Source organism: Protopterus annectens, chromosome 4.part0 (assembly GCF_019279795.1).
Source record: "Protopterus annectens isolate FY-2018-M chromosome 4.part0, PAN1.0, whole genome shotgun sequence".
Taxonomy (NCBI): Eukaryota; Metazoa; Chordata; order Ceratodontiformes; family Protopteridae; genus Protopterus; species Protopterus annectens.
In genome coordinates, this window is record NC_056733.1 from 1,038,878,950 (window position 1) to 1,038,899,524 (window position 20,575).

Sequence of the window (20,575 nt, forward strand, 5' to 3'; positions counted from 1 at the left end):
AAGGTCTGCGTAGGGCATCTGTTTGAGGCCAGTAATCCTCTTTGTGAGGTATTTCTGCAGCCTTTCCAGTTGTTGTAGATGTCTTGTGAGGTACATACCAAAAGGGGCGTTGTACTCTATAATGGGTCTAATGAGTGATGAGTAGAGGGGAACAATGACCTCTTTTTTTCTGGATGAGAAACCTTTTGTGATGAGGTGTGCCACGTAGAAGGATTTCCTGACCACTGTGGCGATCTGATTATCAAAGGAGAGACTACTGTCCACCTGTGTCCCAAGGTCTCTTATCACATTTTCGGCATTAAGTAGACTGCAGCTATGAGGTAGTTCATGGGTACAGAGTTTTTACCAAAGAGGATGACAATACACTTTTTGGCATTGAGCTTCAGGCCATGGCTTTGACACCAGGCATCTGTCTCAGTGAGGCCCTTTTGTAGTATGTCCACATCGTTAGGAGTTTCGATTATGGCTTCTAGTTTGCAGTCATCTGCAAACTTTGTTAGCCAAAGACCTTCTGTGTTAGCCTGTACTTCAGAGAAGTAGATACCAAACAGGAGAGGACCCAGGACTGACTAAACCCTGTGGTACTCCACTTGTCACCGGTCTGAAGTCGGATTTGGAGTCTGCTACTTTCACAGTGTGGGTTCTGTCAGTGAGCCAGTTGGCAACCCATCTTGTGACATAAGGATTTATACCTAGTTTAGTGAGTTTAGCTATAATTCCAGAGTGGGGGATGGTGTCGAAAGCCTTGGCGAGATCTAGATAGGCTGTGTGAACCACCTTACCCTCATCTATGGCTTTGGTGACTGCTTCAAAGAAGTCTATCAGGTTTAGGAGGCATGATCTGCCTTTTACAAATCCGAACTGGGTAGGGTCCAGAATTTGGAGATTACCAATGTCTTTGTTTATGAGTTCCATGATGATACATTCCATGGTCTTGCAGACCAGGCTCGTTAGGCTAATGGGGTGGTAGTTTTTGGGGTCTGTCTTGGCTCCCCCTTTGTGGAGTGGGATAACCGTTGCTGTGCGCCATTCAGTGGGCACAAAGCCTGAGGTGAGGCTAGGATTGAACATGGTATTTAGGTAGGGTGCCAGTTCATTCTGTAGTTCGTGTAGAATGTAGCTTGGGATATTGTCTGGTCACATGGATGCTGTGTTCTTGGCTGTGGAGAGTGTGTTTTTTACCTGTGCAGCTGTGATTACAGGAACTCTGCATTCCTCCAGTATAGAGATGGGCCCTCTAGGGGGTGAGAGGGGGTAAAGTTAGCAATGAACCTATCTGCCAAGATGTTGGCAATATCAATTGGTTCTGTATATTTAGTGCCATTGTGCTGTAACTCAGAGCAGATCTGAGTGTTGCCATTGAGATTCCTGACATAGCTATATAATGCTTTGTGGTTGTCTTTAGAGTCAGTGGCAATTTTGTTTTCATAACTAGCTTTGGAGGATTTTATGAGGGATCTCAGCTTCTTACTGAGGTTGACCAGGGAGTTCTTCCAGTCATGGGATTTTACTCTTTTTTGCAACAGTTTCTTTCTTCTGTTGTAGAGTTTGTTTATAGCAGAGGACCACCAGATTGGCTTCCTTTTTTTGGAGGATAGCATCTTGGTTCTATTAGGGATAGCATGATCCATGCACTCATGTAAGTGCGTATAAAGTGCATTTGTGTAGGATTCAGCAGTCGTACCTCTATTGTCCATCTGCATGGGTGTCATGAAGTTTGCCACTTCTGTCTTAAGAAGTGTGAAGTTGGCTTTGGAGATGTTTTTTACGGTGGTTTCCCTAATTGGGGGATGGGGTGGGATGTGGATGTCTAGGGTGATTAGCTTGTGGTCGGATCTGACCAACAAGGAATTGGCCTCTGATGTGGAACACTGGTTGCCCATGTTGATAATGACCAGGTCTAGGATATTGCTGCCCCTGGTGGGGGTGTGAATAAGTTGATCCAAGGCATTGGAATTTATGAATTCCAGAAAACGTTGAGCAAAAGAGTTGGTACATGAGTAGTTTTCCCAGTTATTGGTGGGGTAGTTGAAATCACCTGTTATTAGGGTGTTAGGTTGTACCCTAATACTTTCCAGTGTATCTAGAAATGAGGAGTGGGAATCCTGGGGCATGGTGGGGGGGTCTGTAGCAAGCTACAATTTGGATTGCAGTCTTACCCAGAGTTAGTCGCACTTGGATAATCTCGGATGCATTATGCTGTGCAACTAGCCTGGAGGTGTGGATATCCTTATAGGTTCATAGGTTTATAGGTAAGTACTCGGCTATCGGCCCTGGGGCCTATACAAGCCCAGCCAAAAAGGTACCCTGGCTTTTGCCACCCAAGAAAATTATTTTCCTGTGCCACTGTCGAGCAGAGCCACAGAGGTGATCCCCGGGGTGAATTTCCTATTTCCCATCCAATCATCAAGATTTTTCTTGAAGAGTGCTAATGAGGAGCTTTGTTTGATATAAATAGGTAGTTTATTCCAGAGTATGGGAAGTCTCTGGGACAGGAATCTATCCCTCCGGCATGTTCTGTTTATTGTGGTGACAAGGTTTAGGTCCCTAGAGTGTGTACCTTGGAGGGATTGGGATTTCTTTAAGTGGAGCATGTCCAACAGCTCTGGGTTTGACATAGCTTTGTATGTTAGGCAGAGATCACCTCTGAGTAGGCGATATGCGATGGAGTAAAGCTGGAGTTTTTTGAGACTGTCTGCGTACGGAATCTGTTTGAGGCTGGTAATCCTCTTTGTGAGGTATTTCTGCAGCCTTTCCAGTTGTTGTAGATGTCTTGTGAGGTACATACCAAAAGGGGTGTTGTACTCTATAATGGGTCTAATGAGTGACGAGTAGAGGAGAACAATGACCTCTTTTTTTCTGGATGAGAAACCTTTTGTGATGAAGTGTGCCACATAGCAGGATCTCTTGACTAATGTGGCGATGTGATTATCAAAGGAGAGACTACTATCCACTTGTGTCCCAAGGTCTCTTATCACACTTTCGGTGTTAAGTATACTACTGCCTATGTTGTAGTTTATGGATACAGAGTTTTTACCAAAGGGGATGACAATGCACTTTTTGACATTGAGCTTGAGGCCATGGCTTTGACACCAGGCATCTGTCTCAGTGAGGCCCTTTTGTAGGATGTCCACATCGTTAGGAGTTTCGATTATGGCTTCTAGTTTGCAGTCATCTGCGAACTTCGTTAGCCAAAGAACTTCTAGCCTATACTTCAGAGAAGTAGATACCAAACAGGAGAGGACCCAGGACTGAACCCTGTGGTACTCCACTTGTCACTGGTCTGAAGTCAGATTTGGAGTCTGCTACTTTCACAGTGTGGGTTCTGTCATTGAGCCAGTTGGCAGCCCATCTTGTGACATAGGGATTTATACCTAGTTTAGTGAGTTTATCTATAATTCCAGAGTGATAATGAATATGGACACACCTCCAGCTTTAGTGCTTCGTTCTGGGTTAGGTGGTCGAAAGGTGTGGTATGAATTATAGCCTGGTAATGCAGGGGTGCTCTCTGGAGCTTTGAACCAGGTCTTTGTCACTGCACAGATGTCAATGTTCTCCATTTTAAGGAGTGCCTCGAATGAGTGCATTTTGAGGTTTAGACTTCTAGCATTGAGTAGCATTACCCTCAGATTTTGCTTGCTTGTACCTGTTACAGTGGTGAATTTGTCATTTGAACCTTGCCTAAAAAAGCACTATATGGGTGGCAAGAGCCTTAGCCAGTATCCAGAATCCCAAGGGCAACAGGTGTAGGTCTTCTCTGGCAAAGCATCGTGGTCTGTCAATCATGTCGTCCCAGGCAGACAAATACTGGATCCCCTTAGAATGACACCAGAAGCTTAGCCAATTGTTGAAGTCAATCATTTTGTCCTTGTACTGTGGCATCATACAGGGTGATGGCAGGATGCTACTCAGGGCCAGGGTCATACTTGCCTGGGCTATAAGATCGGAGAGCTCCTCCATGTCTCTTTTCTTGTAGTCCAGGGAGGTATGTCATTCACAGAAATATGGACAATGAAAGGGTCATATTTGTACTTGTTGTGGAGTGACCTGAGTCCGTGCGTTATGTGGCGTAACCTGGCATCTGACAGGCAGCTGACAGTAACTTTCTCCTTGTTTAGCCTGGTGAGAAGTGGTGAGAAGAACATCAGTGTGCCTGACTATAGAGTCACCTATGACTAGAGTGTTGGGTATGTTGTTATGCCTTATGGGCTGTGGTTGAGTGGCACACTGAGTTTGTGGGCTATGTATCATTTGGGTTGTGTTGGGGGGTGGAGTTTGCTTGCGTTTCTGGTTTGGAGGTCCCTGATGCTTGGGCAGGTTTTTATTGAGAGCCTCCATGAATGTAGGTGTGTGTTTTGTGTTTCTATGTGTGTGTTTTGGTGGTGTAGGTTTTGAGGGACTATGTGATGAGTGTGGTGTGGTGCAAGTGTTTACCTTCTCCTCTTGACTGTCTAGTCCAGTCTTGGATGAAGAGAGCTTTGCTTCCAGTTTGGCAATATAAGTGCATCTCTCACAAGTTGTAGTGTCAGGCAACAAATAATTTTATGTGTTTCCAGTGGTGACTGAAATTATACATCAATTTGGGGAGCCTTTAGTAGCGTTGATGTTGTGTCTTATTAGTTTGGAAGATATTTTATATTTTTGCTAACCAGTAGCATATTTCTTTTCCAGCTTTCGAACTAGGTCGACTAATTCTAGTTCTGATAATTTTATGCTGTACAACTGTTTTAAATTTGTATTGCAAAAACATATTTATTGTTTTGTGTAAATTTATGTGGAACTTTTCTCCCTAGGAGTCTACTGAAAAGGGGACCTACCCAGTTATAACAGAGGAGGTTATGTAAGAGGAAAAATGTCGACTCCCCTGAGTCTGTCACATCAGACACTGATTTAGAGGAATCAGAAGGGTCCTCCAGATCTCCCTCTGAGGATGTCTCCTCCTCTGACATCCTAGAAATCCTTAGACAGAGGGGTGATTGGAAGACCTCTAACCCTACTGAGGATGAATCAGTGTATCTTGAGGCCTTTGGCTCCTGACCTTCCACCTCTTGGGTGACACCACCTTATGACCAACTTTTGGGGGTCATTTCGTGGAAAGCATAGCCCTGAGTAGCATCCTGCCTTCGCCCAGAGTGATACCACAATATCAGGACAAAATGATTGACTTCAACAATTGGCTAAGCTTCTGGTGTCATTCAAAGGGGATCCAGTATCTGTCTGCCTGGGACGACATGATCGACAGACCACAATGCTTTGCCAGAGATGGTCTGCACCTGTCTCCCCTGGGATTCAGGTTACTGGCTAAGGCTCTTGCCACCCCTATAGTGCCTTTTTTAGGCAAAGTTCAAAGGGCAAAACCACCACTGTAACAGGTACAGGCATGCAAAATCTGAAGGCAATGCTACTCAATGCTAGAAGTCTAAACCTCAAAATGCACTTTCTCGAGGCACTCCTAAAAATGGAGAACATCGATATCTGTGCAGTAACTATGACCTGGTTCAAAGCGCCAGAGAGCACCCCTGCAATACCAGGCTACAACTCTTACTACAGGTTTCGGCCACCAAACCAGGATCGAAACACTAAAGGTGAAGGAGTGTCCATATTCACCAAGGATATTCACACCATCAGGTTAGTTGCCCAACACAGTGTGTCTGAAATTCTCCAAGTGCAACTAACACTAGGTAAGACTGTAATCCAAATTGTAGCTTGCTACATATCCCCCACCATGCCCCAAGATTCTCATTACACCTTTCTAAACATACTGGAAAATATTAATATACAACCAAACACCCTAATACTGGGTGATTTCCACTACCCTGCCTGGGAAAACTACTCGTGCATCAACACCTTTTCCCAATGGTTCTTCAAATTCATAAATTCCAATGCCCTGGATCAACTTATCCATAGTCCCACCAGGGGCTGCAATATCCTAGACCTGGTCATTACCAACATGGGAAATCGATGCTCCACACCTATGGTCACCCCTCGTTGGTCATGTCAGACCATAAGCTAATCACACTTAACATCCACATCCCACCCCCACCCTCCAGTAAGGAAACCTCCATAAAAAACTTCTTCAAGGCTAACTTCATGCTACTCAAGTCAGAAGTTGCAAACTTCATGACACCCATGCAGACGGGAACTGAAAGTTCGACTGCTGAGTCCTACAGTAAGGCACTGTACGAGCACATCCACTCATGCATGAATCGTGCCATCCCAGATAGAACCAAGATGCTCTCCTCCAAAAAAAAGAATCTAATCTGGTGGTCCCCTGCCATAAACAAACTTTACAACAAAAGGAAAAAAACTGTTGCAGAAAAGAGGAAAATCCCAGGATGCAAAAAACTCCCTTACCAGCCTCAGTAAGAAGCTGAGATCCCTCATAAAATCCTCCAAAGCAAGTTACGAAAATAAAAATTGCCAAAGATTCCAAAGACAACTACAAAGCATTCTATAACTATGTCAAGAATCTAAATGGCAATGCTCAGATCTGCTCTGAGCTACAACAGAATGGCATTAGATATACTGATCCCAAGGATATTGCCAATATCCTGGCAGATTGATTCAGTGCCAACTTCACCCCCCTCTCACTCCCTAAATGGCCCATCTCAATACTGGAAGATTTCCAAATTCCGGTAATAACGGCCACACAGGTAAAAAATGCACTCTCCAAAGCTAAGAATACAGCATCCATGGGACCAGATGACATCCCGGGCTGTGTACTACATGAACTACAAAATGAACTGGTACCTCACCTAAGTGTCATGTTTAATCATACCCTCATCTCAGGCTTCGTGCCCACTGAGTGGTGCACAGCTACAGTTATCCCACTCCACAAGGGGGGATCCACCTTGGATCCCGGGAACTACCACCCCATCAGTCTGATGAGCCTGATCTGCAAGGCCATGGAGCCTATTATCATGGAACTTATAAACAAAGACATTGACAACTTTAAATCACTAGACCCCACCCAGTTTTGGTTTGTGAAGGGCTGATCTTGTCTCCTGAACCTTATTGACTTCTTTGAATCAGTCTCCAGAGCCGTGGATGAGGGTAAAGCAGTCCACACAGTCAATCTGGACCTTGCCAAGGCCTGTGACACCATCCCCTACTCTGGAATCATAGATAAACTTACATAGCTGGACATTAATCCCTACATCACTCAATGGGTTGCCAACTGGCTTACTGACAGAACCCACACTGTAAAAGTAGCTGACTCCAAATCCAACTCCAGACAAGTGACAAGTGGAGTACCTCAGGGTTCAGTCTTGGGACCTCTCTTGTTTGGCATCTACTTCTCTGAAGTACAGGTCAACACTAAGGGACTCTGGCTAACAAAGTTCGCAGATGACTGCAAACTGGGAGCCATTATGGAATCCCCAAATGATGTGGATACTCTACAACAGGGCCTTACAGAAACAGATGCTTGGTGCCAGAGCCATGGGATCAAGCTCATTGCCAAGAAATGTATAGTTATCCCCTTTGGGAAAAAACATGTACCCATGAATTATCACATAGGTGGCAGTACACTAAACACTGAAAGTGTGATAAGAGACTTAGGGACACAGGTGGACAGTGGTCTCACCTTCAATAACCACATCGCCACAACAGTCAGGAAATCCTTCTGTATGGCACACCTAATCACTAAGGGCTTTTCATCCAGAAAAAAGGAGGTCATTGTCCCACTGTACTCATCCCTCATTATACCCATTATAGAATACAACACCCCATTTGGTATGTACCTCTCCAGACATCTGCAACCACTGGAAAGGCCGCAGAAATACCTCACTAAAAGAATCACAGGCCTAAAGCAAATGCCCTATGCTGACCGCCTTAAAAACTCCAGCTATACTCTGTCGCATATTGTCTACTCTGAGGCGATCTCTGCTTAACATACAAGGCCATGTCAAACCCAGAGCTTCTGGACATGCTACACTTAAAGAAATCCCAATCCCTCAGAGCCACATGCTCCAGGGATCTAAATCTTGTCATCGCAATAAACAAAACATGCTGGAGAGATAGGTTCATGACCCAGAGACTCCCCAGACTCTGGAATAGACTGCCCATACATGTCAAGCAGAGCACCTCTTTGGCCCTCTTCAAAAGGAACCTTGATGATTGGATGGGAGAAAGGAAATTCATTCTGGGGATCACATCAGTTGCCCTGCTAGACAGGGGTCCAGGGAAGTAAAACGTGTGGGAAGAAATAGCCAGGGAATTGTTATGGCTAGGTTTGTATAGGCCATAGGGCCTATAGCCTAGTACCAAGCTATGAATCTATGAACCTCTCCAGATTCAGTTGAAGCTGTCCCGAGGAGGCCAAACAAATTTATGACAGCACCTGAGGACAAATCTTTCCTTAGTAAGGGAGTTCCAGTTGATGCTATGGTGGCAGCAGCGACCACCAAAAAGGAATTATCTGAGACATCTTCTAATATCCATCCTCCTAACAAGGAGTCCAGGATGATGGATAGGTACGGGAAGTGTACTTTTTCTTCAGCAGCATTTACACTAAGATCGCTGAATTACCTGACTCATTTCACTCGTCTTCAGAGGGATCTCCTGAAAGAGTTAGGAGATACCCTCCAGGGTTCAGTAGCTCCGGGTTCCATGGACAAGGTTTCCGCACAGCTCTCCAACCTTACTTCCAGAGCTAACTCCTCCATGAGACTGATCTCATATGTGGCAGATGGAGTGAGCAGGGCAGCCGCAGCAGGAACAGCTCTCAGGAGACATTCGTGGATGCGTCTTTGTAATTTTATGGAATCCTTCAAGTCTTCCTTCACTAACATTCCCTTTGATGGTTCATCTCTTTTTGGACCTCAAGTGAAAGAGACTTTGACTAGGTGTGAGCAGGAAGGAAAAACATTATCTGCCATTGAAGTCCATTTCTCTTTCCCATCCAGACCCTATCCCAAGGGTAATACAGGAGGGAAAATGTGGATGTTAAGTTGTCTATCTCGCCTTCGTTCGTGCTTGACTCGGCCATCTTCTATAGCTCGAGAGCTGTTTACTGGCTCGACGCTACCCCTTATCCCATGATGCCTAGCGATAGCTACCCAGATCTCGTTTGCCGCTTCAGCTGCGAGGTGTCATTTTTTGGGCTCAGGCTCGTATAAAGTTTTTTCGTATAACTTTCTTACTCTAGAAATATATTTTTTCAGTGTTTTATTGTTAACGTTTAGTCTTGTTTTTTGTGATAGCTAGTGTTTAGTTGTAGTATCCCTTCACTTCTTGTAGAACTCGTTTAACTTAGAGCTTTAGCTATAGTTAGTACAGTGTGTTTTTTGTGTAAATTGTATTTTACTTTGGTAGCTGTTGTGGTATTTGTTGTTTCCTTCTTTCAGGATGTCAAAGGAATTCAAAGTGTCTGGATTCAAGAAGTGTGACTCATGCTGTCAGAAGATGTCTTTGACAGATGGGCACACTTCTTGTGTCTATTGTTTAGGCGCTGTGCACCTGCAGGACTCTTGTTCTATCTGCCATGCATTTAGTCCAAGAGTCCTGCAGGAGCGTAAGAATAAGCTTATTCTTAGGGGTCTTTTAAAGCCCCAGGATTCACCAGCCAAGACCTCTCAGCATGTGAAATCCCCTAAAATCCCCTAAATCTACCAAGCCGTCAGCTCCAAGTTCGGAGACGTCCTCAGTTCAGACTCTGCCTTCTACTTTGGTTCTGGCTGGCACCGATAAGACTATCTCCCCATCGGCTCCATCAGAAACTTCAGAGCCTTCGCGGAGCCACAAGAGGCTGAGGTCCCCTTCATTGGAATTGGTACATTCGGCTACTCGATCTCCCTTGCTTCAGAGTGAGCACAGTCACAGATCCTCTCACTCCTCTCAATCCTCTTGGCTGTCAGATCACGATGTGGAGAGACTGGTCAGTAGGTTGCTAAAGTCGCAGGCACTTGTCAAGATGTTGTCCAGCCCTCCTCAACAGGTGTCGGCTCCATCCACTTCTATCGATGTTCCTCCTCCGACTCCAATGAGTTCAGAGCCGGAGTTCGTTGGGGTTTGAGTAGTGGAACCGTTGGCTCTGATAACTCTATCTCCTTCAGTTCTATCGTTGGCTCCGATCCCCTCTCTGGTGCTGTCCATCGAGGGATATGGGCACCGGGGCTCCCTCGTTGGCTCTGAGGTGGCGAGTGGCATTGGACCCTTGTCCCACCCCATTCCCCCTCTCAGAGCTTCGGCGCAGGTGAGCTCGGCTCCTACATCGGCCTCTGAGCTGTCTCCCGTGGTGTGGAGAAAGATTCCGATTTCCTCGGAACTGGAGCTTTCTCTGCATTGTGGCAGGGACACCTTCAATGTCATGAGGAGTGTGCTGGCCACTGAGTCAGCTCCACTATCGGCCCCACCAGCTCTGTCCCCTGTAGTGCCTGTGCCAACCTCTGCTCATCCTCCAGACCCCAAGCGTAGGGAACCGGCACTCCAGGTCACCCCATTGGGTGTTTCCTCTTCTTCCGAGGCCTCCCCTGATCATTCAGAGGAGCCCCCTCGTAAGAAGAAGTGCAAGAGGAAGCTCATTGACTCCCCTGAGTCTGTCACCTCTGATACAGACTTAGATGAATTGGAAGGGTCCCCGAGATCCCCCTCTGAAGATGTTTCCTTCTCGGACATCCTAGAAATGCTTAAGCAGAGGGGGAACTGGAATCCCTTAGCCCCTACCGAGGATGAGTCTGTATTTCTGGATGCGTTCGGTTACCGACCTTCCACCTCCTGGGTTTCTCCACCTTTCGATCCACTTATGGCAGTGGTGGCTTGAAAGGCTTAGTCAGCTCTGGATACAGTGGAACCAACTCCGAGGAGACCTGGCAAATTCATCACAGCACCCCAACATAAGCAGTTCCTTACCAAAGGTGTTCCTGTTGATGCCATGGTGGTAGCAGCAGCCATCAAAAAAGAGTTAGCAGAGACCTCTTCATCTGTCCATCCTCCTAACAAGGAGTCTAGGACCATGGACAGATACAGGAAGTGAATGTTCGCTTCAGCGACCTTTTCTATGAGGTCACTGAACTACTTATGTCATTTTACCCGGCTTCAGAGAGATCTCCTTAAAGAGCTCGGAGATACCCTTCAAAATCCATCAGCTGAGGGTGCTCAAGCTAAAGTAGCTGCTCAGCTGGCAATGCTTAATTCTGTAGTTAACTCCTCCATGAGGCTTATTTCCTATGCAGCCGATGGTGCGAGTAGAGCCACAGGTACTGATGTGGCCCTTGGGAGGTATGCATGGATGCGGCTGTGTAATTTTGCGGAACCCTTTCGAGCGTCATTCACCAACACCCCCTTTGATGGTTCCTTTCTTTTTGGACCACAGGTGAAAGACACTTTGACTAGGTGTGAGCAAGAAGGCAAGACTTCCTCTGCCGTGGGAATCCATTTTTCCACTCCTTCTAGACCGTACCCCAAAGGTCAGAAGAGTGGCAAAATTGTGGTTCCGAAAATCCCAGGGAGCCTTGCCTGACACACGTAGCGATTTTTCCTCCAGGGGCAGAGGGGGAAACAATAACAACAGACACCGCCCTCGTGGCAGAGGGGATCCGCAGAACCAGGCAACAGAGAATCTTTCTCTGATAAGCCATTTCAGCATCCCTGAAGGGTTGCCCGGCTGCTCACCTCTGGAGGCAGTCAGGGGAAGACTTTCACTGTACCCAAAAGCCTGGCAAGATTTAATGCAAGACAGATGGGTATGGTCCATTATATCCAGAGGTTACAAAATTCCCTTCTGTCAACCCCCCTTACCGTCAAGGAAATCCCTTCCAGATGTTCCACCCAATCTGAAGGACCAAGCAGTAATAGAAGTTTCAAAACTGCTAGAAAAAAGAGTCATCCAGGAAGTCCCGGCAGACCAGCACGGATCCGGAACTTACTCAAGGTTCTTTTTGGTACCAAAAAAGACAGGGGACTGGAGATCAATTCTGGATCTCAGCAGACTAAACAGGTCTGTACAAAGAACAAAGTTTCGGATGGTCATGCTACAGTCCATTCTACCCTATTTGTGTCAGGACAATTGGATGTGCTCGATAGATCTTCAGGACGTGTACTACCATATCAAGATGGACAGGCGCTCCAGGAGATTTCTTCGCTTTCGGCTGGGAGCCAGTCATTACCAGTTCAGAGCTCTGCCCTTTGGTCTCACCACAGCCCCCAGGGTGTTCACGGCTCACCTGAGACGTCGAGGATTCCAGGTGTTTCCATATCTAGACGACTGGCTCCTCACTGCTACTACCAGGCATCAACTTCTTCAAGCCAGGGACTACACAATCACAATCTGCTCCCAGTTAGGCATTACAATAAACTTCGAAAAATCTGCCTTGTTGCCCTGTCAATCTATCACCTACATAGGTGCAGACCTAGACACAAAGAACATATCCGCATGGCTACCGCCAGAAAGGGTGTCTACAATTCATCAGCAAGTACAAATTCTGATGCACAGCAAAATAATCCAAGTCAGGTTCATCCTTGAAACTCTGGGTTCCATGGCAGCAGCCATTCTTCTAATCCCACTGGCCCACTTTCACATGAGGATCCTTCAGTGGCTTCTGTTTACACAGTGGTCTTTCCAACAGCTGCCCATGTCTCACACGATCATGATTACAGAAGCATGCAAAAGGCACCTTTCCTGGTGGATGGTCTCCCCACTAGTGACTCAGGGCAGACCCTTCATTCAGCCCCCTCCAGTAGCCACAGTGACCACAGATGCCTCCCTGATAGGGTGGGGGGGTATTATCAGGGCAGGACAGTCCAAGGCACTTGGCAGCCTCACGAGTACCATCTGCACATAAACATCCTAGAAATGAGAGCCATGCTCCTAGCGTTGCAAGCCCTTCAGGACTCTCTTTCTTCTGGGACCATTACAATTCAAACAGACAACATGTCAGTGGTGTGGTACATCAACAAGCAGGGCGGGACCAGGTCCTACCCCCTGTGTTGAGAAGCACTCAGACTGTGGCAGTGGGCGATTTCCTCCCAATGTTTTCTGATGGCGACGCACATCCCTGGGAGGTCCAACGTCATAGCGGACAGGCTCAGCAGAGCTATCCTCATGCCTCACGAGTGGTCTCTGAATCAGGAAGTTGCGGATCTTATCTTCCGCAAATGGGGATAGCCTTGCTGTGATCTTTTTGCCACCCCCTTCAACAGCAAATGCAGCAACTACTTCTCCCTTCTTCCGCTTCCAGGTCACTCACCCAGAGATGCTCTAGTCCACGATTGGCCCCAGGGACTTCTTTATGCCTTTCCTCCATTTCCCCTGATTCCAAAACTCATACAGAAAGCAATATCGTTGGGTTGCAAAATGATTCTCATTGCCCCCTACTGGCCTCGACAGATATGGTTCCCATTCCTACACCATTACCTTCTCGATCAGCCCTGGACTCTGGATCCGATTCCAGACCTACTGATTCATCAATCAGGCGGGTTGCATCAGTCCCTCCAGTTGTCTTCATCTCACCTTCTTTCTTGCATCCCACCCTCCGTCCCCTGTCCTATTGGACCGACAGGAGTTCTGGTTTCACTGGCTGAGTGTTCTCTGGTTTGTCTCCTCTACTGAGAGTATGACAGGTATTCTCAACCTATTTGTTTGGACAGGTTTATTCTCTGGCTATGTCTGGGGTTAGATATTTCAAATGAGATCTGGGTAGCTATTGCTAGGCATCGTGGGATAAGGGGTAGCCTCAAGCCAGTTAACAGCTCTCGAGATACACAAGATGGCCAAGTCGGAGCCGAGGATCGGCTCCGATCCCAACCAGCAAGAAAGAAGGCAGGATGAAGACAACTAACATGGAACATTATGGTAGGTACATAACTTTTTTTTCTGCAAATCCCAAAAAGGTTTTCCTCAGGCACAAGGTCAACCCTCCCCCACGGCAGAGGAGGTCCGCAACATTAGGGAGACAGAGAAACTTTCTCTGATCATCCCTTCCATCAACCCTGAGGGGTTGCCCAACTGTCCGTCTCTGGAGGAAGTCAGGGGGCGTATATCTCTGTGCCCAAGCACCTGGCTAACTATCACTCAAGATCGTTGGGTACACACAGTAATATCCAGAGGTTACCTGATTCCCTTTATTACCGAACCCCCAACAAACCAGTCTCTTCCAGATGTACCACCCATCCAACTAGACCGTGCAACATCTGAGGTCATCTCGTTGCTACAAAAAAGAGTCATCCAAGAAGTCCCCACAGAGCAATTAGGATCCAGAACTTACTCTCGATTCTTTTTAGTTCCAAAAAAGATAGGGGACTGGAGATCAATTCTAGATCTCAGCAGGCTCAACAAGCATGTAAGAAAATCAAAGTTCCGAATGGTCACTCTGCAGTTGATATTCCCCTTTATCGGGAAAGACAACTGGATGTGCTCAAACGATCTCCAGGATGCATACTACCACATCAAAATGGACAGGCGCTCCAGGAGACACTTACGCTTCTGGCTGGGAGCCAGCCATTTTCAGTTCAGAACAATGCCCTTTGGCCTCACTACAGCCCCCAGAGTGTTTACCAAATGCATGGCAGTGGTAACGACTCACCTGAGACATCAAGGATTCCAGGTGTTTCTGTACCTAGATGACTGGCTCCTTACTGCTACCACCAGGCATCAACTCATAAGGACCAGGGACGAGACTCTATCCTTGTGCACTAGCCTAGGCATCACTGTCAACTTGCAAAGGTCATTCTTATCTCCCTTGCAGCATATTGTATATCTAAGCTCAGAAACAGACACAACCACCATGTCAGTAAAGCTAACACAGGAAAGAGTGGAATCTCTACACAGTCAGATCAGATCCTTATTAAATAAACAAAGAGTCCAGGCCAGAGTAGTCCTTCAAGTCCTAGGGACTATGGCTTCCTCTTGCTCATCTACATATGAGGATTCTCCAATGGATGCTGTTTGCACAATGGTCGATGCAAGACCTTCAACTATCTCACCAGATATTAATAACAAACACATGCAAAAGGGATCTGACATGATGGTTACACACGAAACAACTTGTCATAGGTCGTCCACTTGTTCCTCCCCAAGAGAAAGCAGTTTTGACCACGGACACTTCCCAGATAGGGTGGGGGGCATTATCTTGGAAAGACAGTCCAAGGTCCTTGGCAAAACCACGAGAAACACTTACACATCAATGTTCTGGAGATGAGAGTGGTGCTATATGCGTTGCAAGCACTTCACAGCTCCCTTCCCACTGGAACGAGACAACATGTCTGATGTGTGGTACATAAACAAACAAGGGGGAACCAAGTCTTACCCGCTTTGCAGAGAGGCATTAAGAGTTTGGAAATGGGTGATGGATACTCAACGCTTCCTAATAGCAATGCACATCCCGGGGAAATCCAGTGTAATAGCGGACAAACTCAGCCGAGAATTTCTGATGCCTCACAAGTGGTCCCTGAATCTAATGGTTATGAAAGAGATCTTTCACAAATGGGGCCAGCCTTGCTGTGATCTATTTGCCACTCACCTGAACACCAAATGCAGCAGCTACTTTGCCCTCATTCCCCATCCGGGGATGTCACCCAGGGATGCTCTAGTTCACGATTGGTCCCCGGGATTTCTTTATGCCTTTCCTCCCTTTCCACTCATACCCAAAGTAATACAGAAAGCAAGACAGTTGAGCAGTTCCTTGATCCTCATTGCTCCTTACTGGCCTTCACAAGTTTGGTTTCCTTTCCTGTGGCCCTACCTTTTGGAGGAACCATGGATTCTGGATCCATCTCCAAATCTCCTGATTCATCAATCGGGACAGTTCCACCCCTCCATCCACACCCTCAAATTGACAGCATGGCTGCTCCAATTCCATGTATAGCCAGGTGCATTCCCTTAACCCCAATGGTCAAACACATCCTAATTTCATCCCACAAACCTTCCACTCAGAAACTATATTCTAGCAAATGGAAAAGGTTTTCCCTTTTGGCTATGAACCGGGGCCTAGATACATATACAGCTCCTTTAGAATACATTTTTATCTTTCCTAACAACAATTTTTCATGAAGGAGTGGCAGCCGCTACAGTTAGGGTTCATTTAGCTGCCATTTCCAATTTCCATTTTGTTTCATGGGAAATCCAATCATGCAACACTCCCTCTGTAAAACCTTCTTAAAAGGAGTTCTTCTTCTTAGGCCCCCAATAAAACAACCTTTAAAACCCTGGGACTTAAATTTAGTCCTCTCATCTTTGATGTTTGCACCCTTTGAACCATCCTCGTTGTCAGACTTAAAATTGTTATCATGGAAAACCCTGTTCTTGGTAGCTATAACATCAGCTAGGAGAGTCTTGGAACTTCAAGCCCTAACTATTCAACTCATTACGTTATCTTTCACAAGGATAGAGTCTCTCTTAGGACAAACCCTTCCTTTCTCCCTAAGGTATGCTCTGAAAACAACCCGAATACTACCATTGAGCTACCTGTGTTTTTTCCAAACCACTCTAATAAATCAGAGTATAGACTTCACCAGCTAGATGTCCACAGGATACTCAGATTCTATATACACAGGACCAAAGAATTCAGGAAATCGGATCAACTTTTTGTTTCCTTTTCTGATAAAAGGATAGGCTTACCTGTTTCAAAAATTACTCTTTCAAAATGGCTTTCGGATTGTATATCCTTTGCTTATCAACAAGCTGGTAGACAATTACCATTAAAAGCTAAAGGTCATTCTACTAGGGCTGTAGCTACTTCATGCGTCTTAAGATCTAGGCTTCCAATCGATACTATTTGTGCAGCAGCTACTTGGGCAAGACCGCATACATTTGTCACTCATTACAAATTGGATTTGACCTCCCAGGACAGGTCATCCTTTGGGTACACTGTGCTGAAGAGTCTCTTTGTTTGAGCCACCCGGGATAAAGGTGCTAGGGACGCTGTCCCATCCAGCAAGAATTATGGCGAGATAGGACTACATAACATAAAGAAGTTATGAACTTACCATAACATTCCATGTTTGTAGTCCATCTCGCCTATATTCTTGCGTCCCTCCCTCCAACCCCCTTCCCGTTTCTGGGGGATCTAGTGGACCTCTTTTTGGGGCTGCCTGACTTTGCTCTTTATTGTCCACCTGGAATGGATTATGTTTCTAATCCCTTCCTGTATTTTTACAGATTCTTTCTTCTTCTTATTATTATTATTACCTGATAAGTATTTATTACTTTCTTGCAAACTAGATCTGGGGAATTGCTGTGAGGCACCATGGGATAGGGGCTAGCCTCGAGCCAGTAAAAAGCTCTTGAGCTTTAGTATAGGCTGAGTTGGAGCCGAATATTGGCTCTGAACCCATCCAGCAAGAATATAGGTGAGATAGACTACAAACATGGAACGTTATGGTAAGTACATAACTTCTTTTTATCATTGCTGGAGCTTTCCTATGTCCTGACAGAGTGCTCTTCAAACTATCTGGAGATATACAGAGCTAAGTATATTTTTCTGGCACTTTAGAGTTGTGTACTGTTAATTGTAGTTTGACTAATTTTATATCATTGCTGGCTGACTTCAGAGTTGTGCATTGTTATTTTTGCTTCACTGTATAGTTTTTCAGATCTCTGCTGAAGGTGTTGTTTTTCTCTACCCACCCTATCCCTGTTTTGTTGTTTAAATTTGGAGGCTTTTGCAGTTGCCCGCCCCCACTGTAGATTTGATCTGGGAGTCTGGACCCTCCCCCCAGTCCCATCTCTTTACATCATTCTACGTAATAGACGTCTTCTGCACTTGTTTTTAGTCATTTTTAATTTAATTGCATTTTTTTAAACTGTTTGGTCTGACATTGCTACATACTCAAGTGTGCTAGCTTGCAATGCATTTGAATTGTTTTTACTGCTGTTTTAGCTACTTTTCTGTATATAAAAAATAAATAAATCTAAGCCTGTTTCCTACCTTTCCTGTAACTAGTGTAGTCCAGATTCAGATTTGCTGTATCCAGGACTGTATGTAAGCTTCTGGGCCCCCCAAGCTTTCTGTGTTGGAGGGCAGCCTTCTAGCTTATCAGTGGGAGTGGTAAGCAGTAGGTAACCTATCTACCACATAAGGAGTGGTTCTGGCCCAGAAATTGTAGTTATTGGCCGTTTGGGCAGTTTTTCCATCTCTCTCAACTTTCTGATTTAAAAGCCCACATTTGCACTTGTTTCCCCCCTTTCCTATAACTAGTTTAGTCCAGATACAGATTCTTAGTTTTAGCACTTGAATTTGCTTATTCGTGATCAGCACTTGTTCAGAACTTGTTGTAAGCACTAAATAACCTACTAATTACTACAGCACTCAACCTTCCTCATTATCTAAAGGAAAACAGTTTTGGTACTTACTTTCCTAACTTGCTTAGAGAAAAACAGCTCTTGTACTCACTTTCCTCACTTATCTAGAGGAAAATAGTTTTTTATTCAGGCATGTCCAAGGGTCAGCTCCCAGTGTTCTCTCCTGTCTATCTGATGAATCTGGGCATCTTGGGGCAATGTAGAAATTGCCTCATGTACACAGACAACCCTGTCCTCCTACCACCCAACACTACAACCTGTGAGAGATGCATGTATCTAGCTAAACTGGAGGTGAAGCTCTCTCCAACCAAGACTGAACCTGACAGTCAAGAGGAGAAGGTAAACACTTGCACCACACCACACTCATCACATAGTCTCACTAAATCTACACCACCAAAATCCACACATAGAAACACAAAAATATTCGCGGAGGCTCTCAATAATAATCTGCTCAAGCAACAGAGACCTCCAAAGCAGAAATGCAAGCAACCTCCACCCCCCCCAACACAACCCAAATTACACATAGCCCGCAGACTCAGTGTGCCACTCAACCACAGCTAATAAGGCAAAACAACGTACCCAACACACTAGTCATAGGTGACTCTATAGTCAGGCACACTGATGTCCCACTCACCAGGCTAAAAAGGAGAAGGTTACTGTCAACTGCCTGTCAGGTGCCTGGATCCGCCACATAACCCACGCACTCAGGTCACTCCATAACAAGTACAAATATGACTCTGTCATTGTCCATGTTGGTGTGAACGACCTGAGATGTTCCTCCCTGGACTACATGAAAAGAGACATGGAAGAGCTTTCTGATCTTGTAGCCTAGGCAGGTATGACCCTAGCCCTGAGTAGCATTCTGCCATCATCCAGAATGATGCTGCAGTACAAGGACAAAATGATTGACTTCAACAATTGGCTAAGCTTCTGGTGTCATTCTAAAGGGATCCAGTATGTGTCTGCCTGGGATGACATGGTCGACAGACCATGATGCTTTGCCAGAGATGGCCTGCACCTGTCACTCCTGGGATTCCGGATACTGGCTAAGGTTCTTGCCGCCCCTATAGTGCCTTTTTTAGGCAAGGTTCAAATGACAAATTCACCACCATAACAGGACCAGGCAAGCAAAAACTGAGGGTGATGCTACTCAATGCTAGAAGTCTAAATCTCAAAATGAGGCACTCCTTAAAATGGAGAATATCGATATATGTGCAGTGACTGAGACCTGGTTCAAGACTCCAGAGAGCACCCCTGCACTACCAGGCTATAACTCATACCACACTTTTCGGCCATGTAACCTGGACCGGAACACCAAAGGCGGAGGTGTGTCCATATTCATTAAGGATATCCACACCTCCAGGCTAGTTGCTCAGCAAAATGCAGCCGTGGTTATTCAAGTGCAACTAACTCTGGGCAAAACTGCAATCCAAATTGTAGCTTGCTACAGATCCCCACCATGCCCCAGGATTCCCACTCTTCTTTTCTTGATGTACTGGAAAATACTAGGGTTCAATCAAACACCCTCATAATGGGCGATTTCAACTACCCCACCATTAACTGGGAAAACTACTCATGTACCCACTCCTTCGCTCAACGCTTTCTGGAATTCATAAACTCCAATGCCCTGGATCAACATATCCACACCCCCACCAGGGGCAACAATATCCTAGATCTAGTCATTACCAACATGAGTGATTGGTGTTCCACCCCTGAAGTCAACGCCTCATTGGTCCAATGTGACCATAAGCTAATTACCCTAGATATCCACATCTTGCCCCCAAGCTCCATTAAGGAAACCATGGTAAAAAATTTCTCCAAAGCCAGCTTCATGCTTCTTAAGACAGAAGTGGTGAACTTCATGACACCCATGCAGATGGACAATACAGGTATGACTACTGAATCCTACACAACTGCACTTTATAAGCACTTACACGAGTGCATGGATTGTGCTATCCCAAACAGAACCAAGACGCTATCCTCCAAAAAAAGGAAGCCAATCTGGTGGTCCCCTGCCATAAACAAACTGTACAACAGAAGGAAGAAACTGTTGCAAAAGAGAGTAGAATTCCATGAGTGGAGGAGCTCCCTGGTCAGCCTCAGTAAGAAGCTGCGATCCCTGGTAAAATCCTCCAAAGCTAGTTACGAAAACAAAATCGCCATTGATTCTAAAGACAACCACAAAGCATTCTATAGCTATGTCAAGAATCTCAATGGCAACACTCAGATCTGCTCTGAGTTACAGCACAATGGCACTAAATATACAGACCCAACTGATATTGCCAACATCCTGGCAGATAGGTTTAGTGCTAACTTTACCCCCCTCTCACCCCCTAA

At 45.7% G+C, this 20,575-nt stretch overlaps 1 protein-coding gene across 1 annotated transcript in view; it reads right to left on the bottom strand.

The window, feature by feature from the left end:
• The window catches only part of MYOT (myotilin), a 1,852,166-nt gene that overhangs the window by 724,349 nt on the left and 1,107,242 nt on the right, over positions 1 to 20,575 (bottom strand). The gene's annotated exons all lie outside the window — the stretch shown is intronic.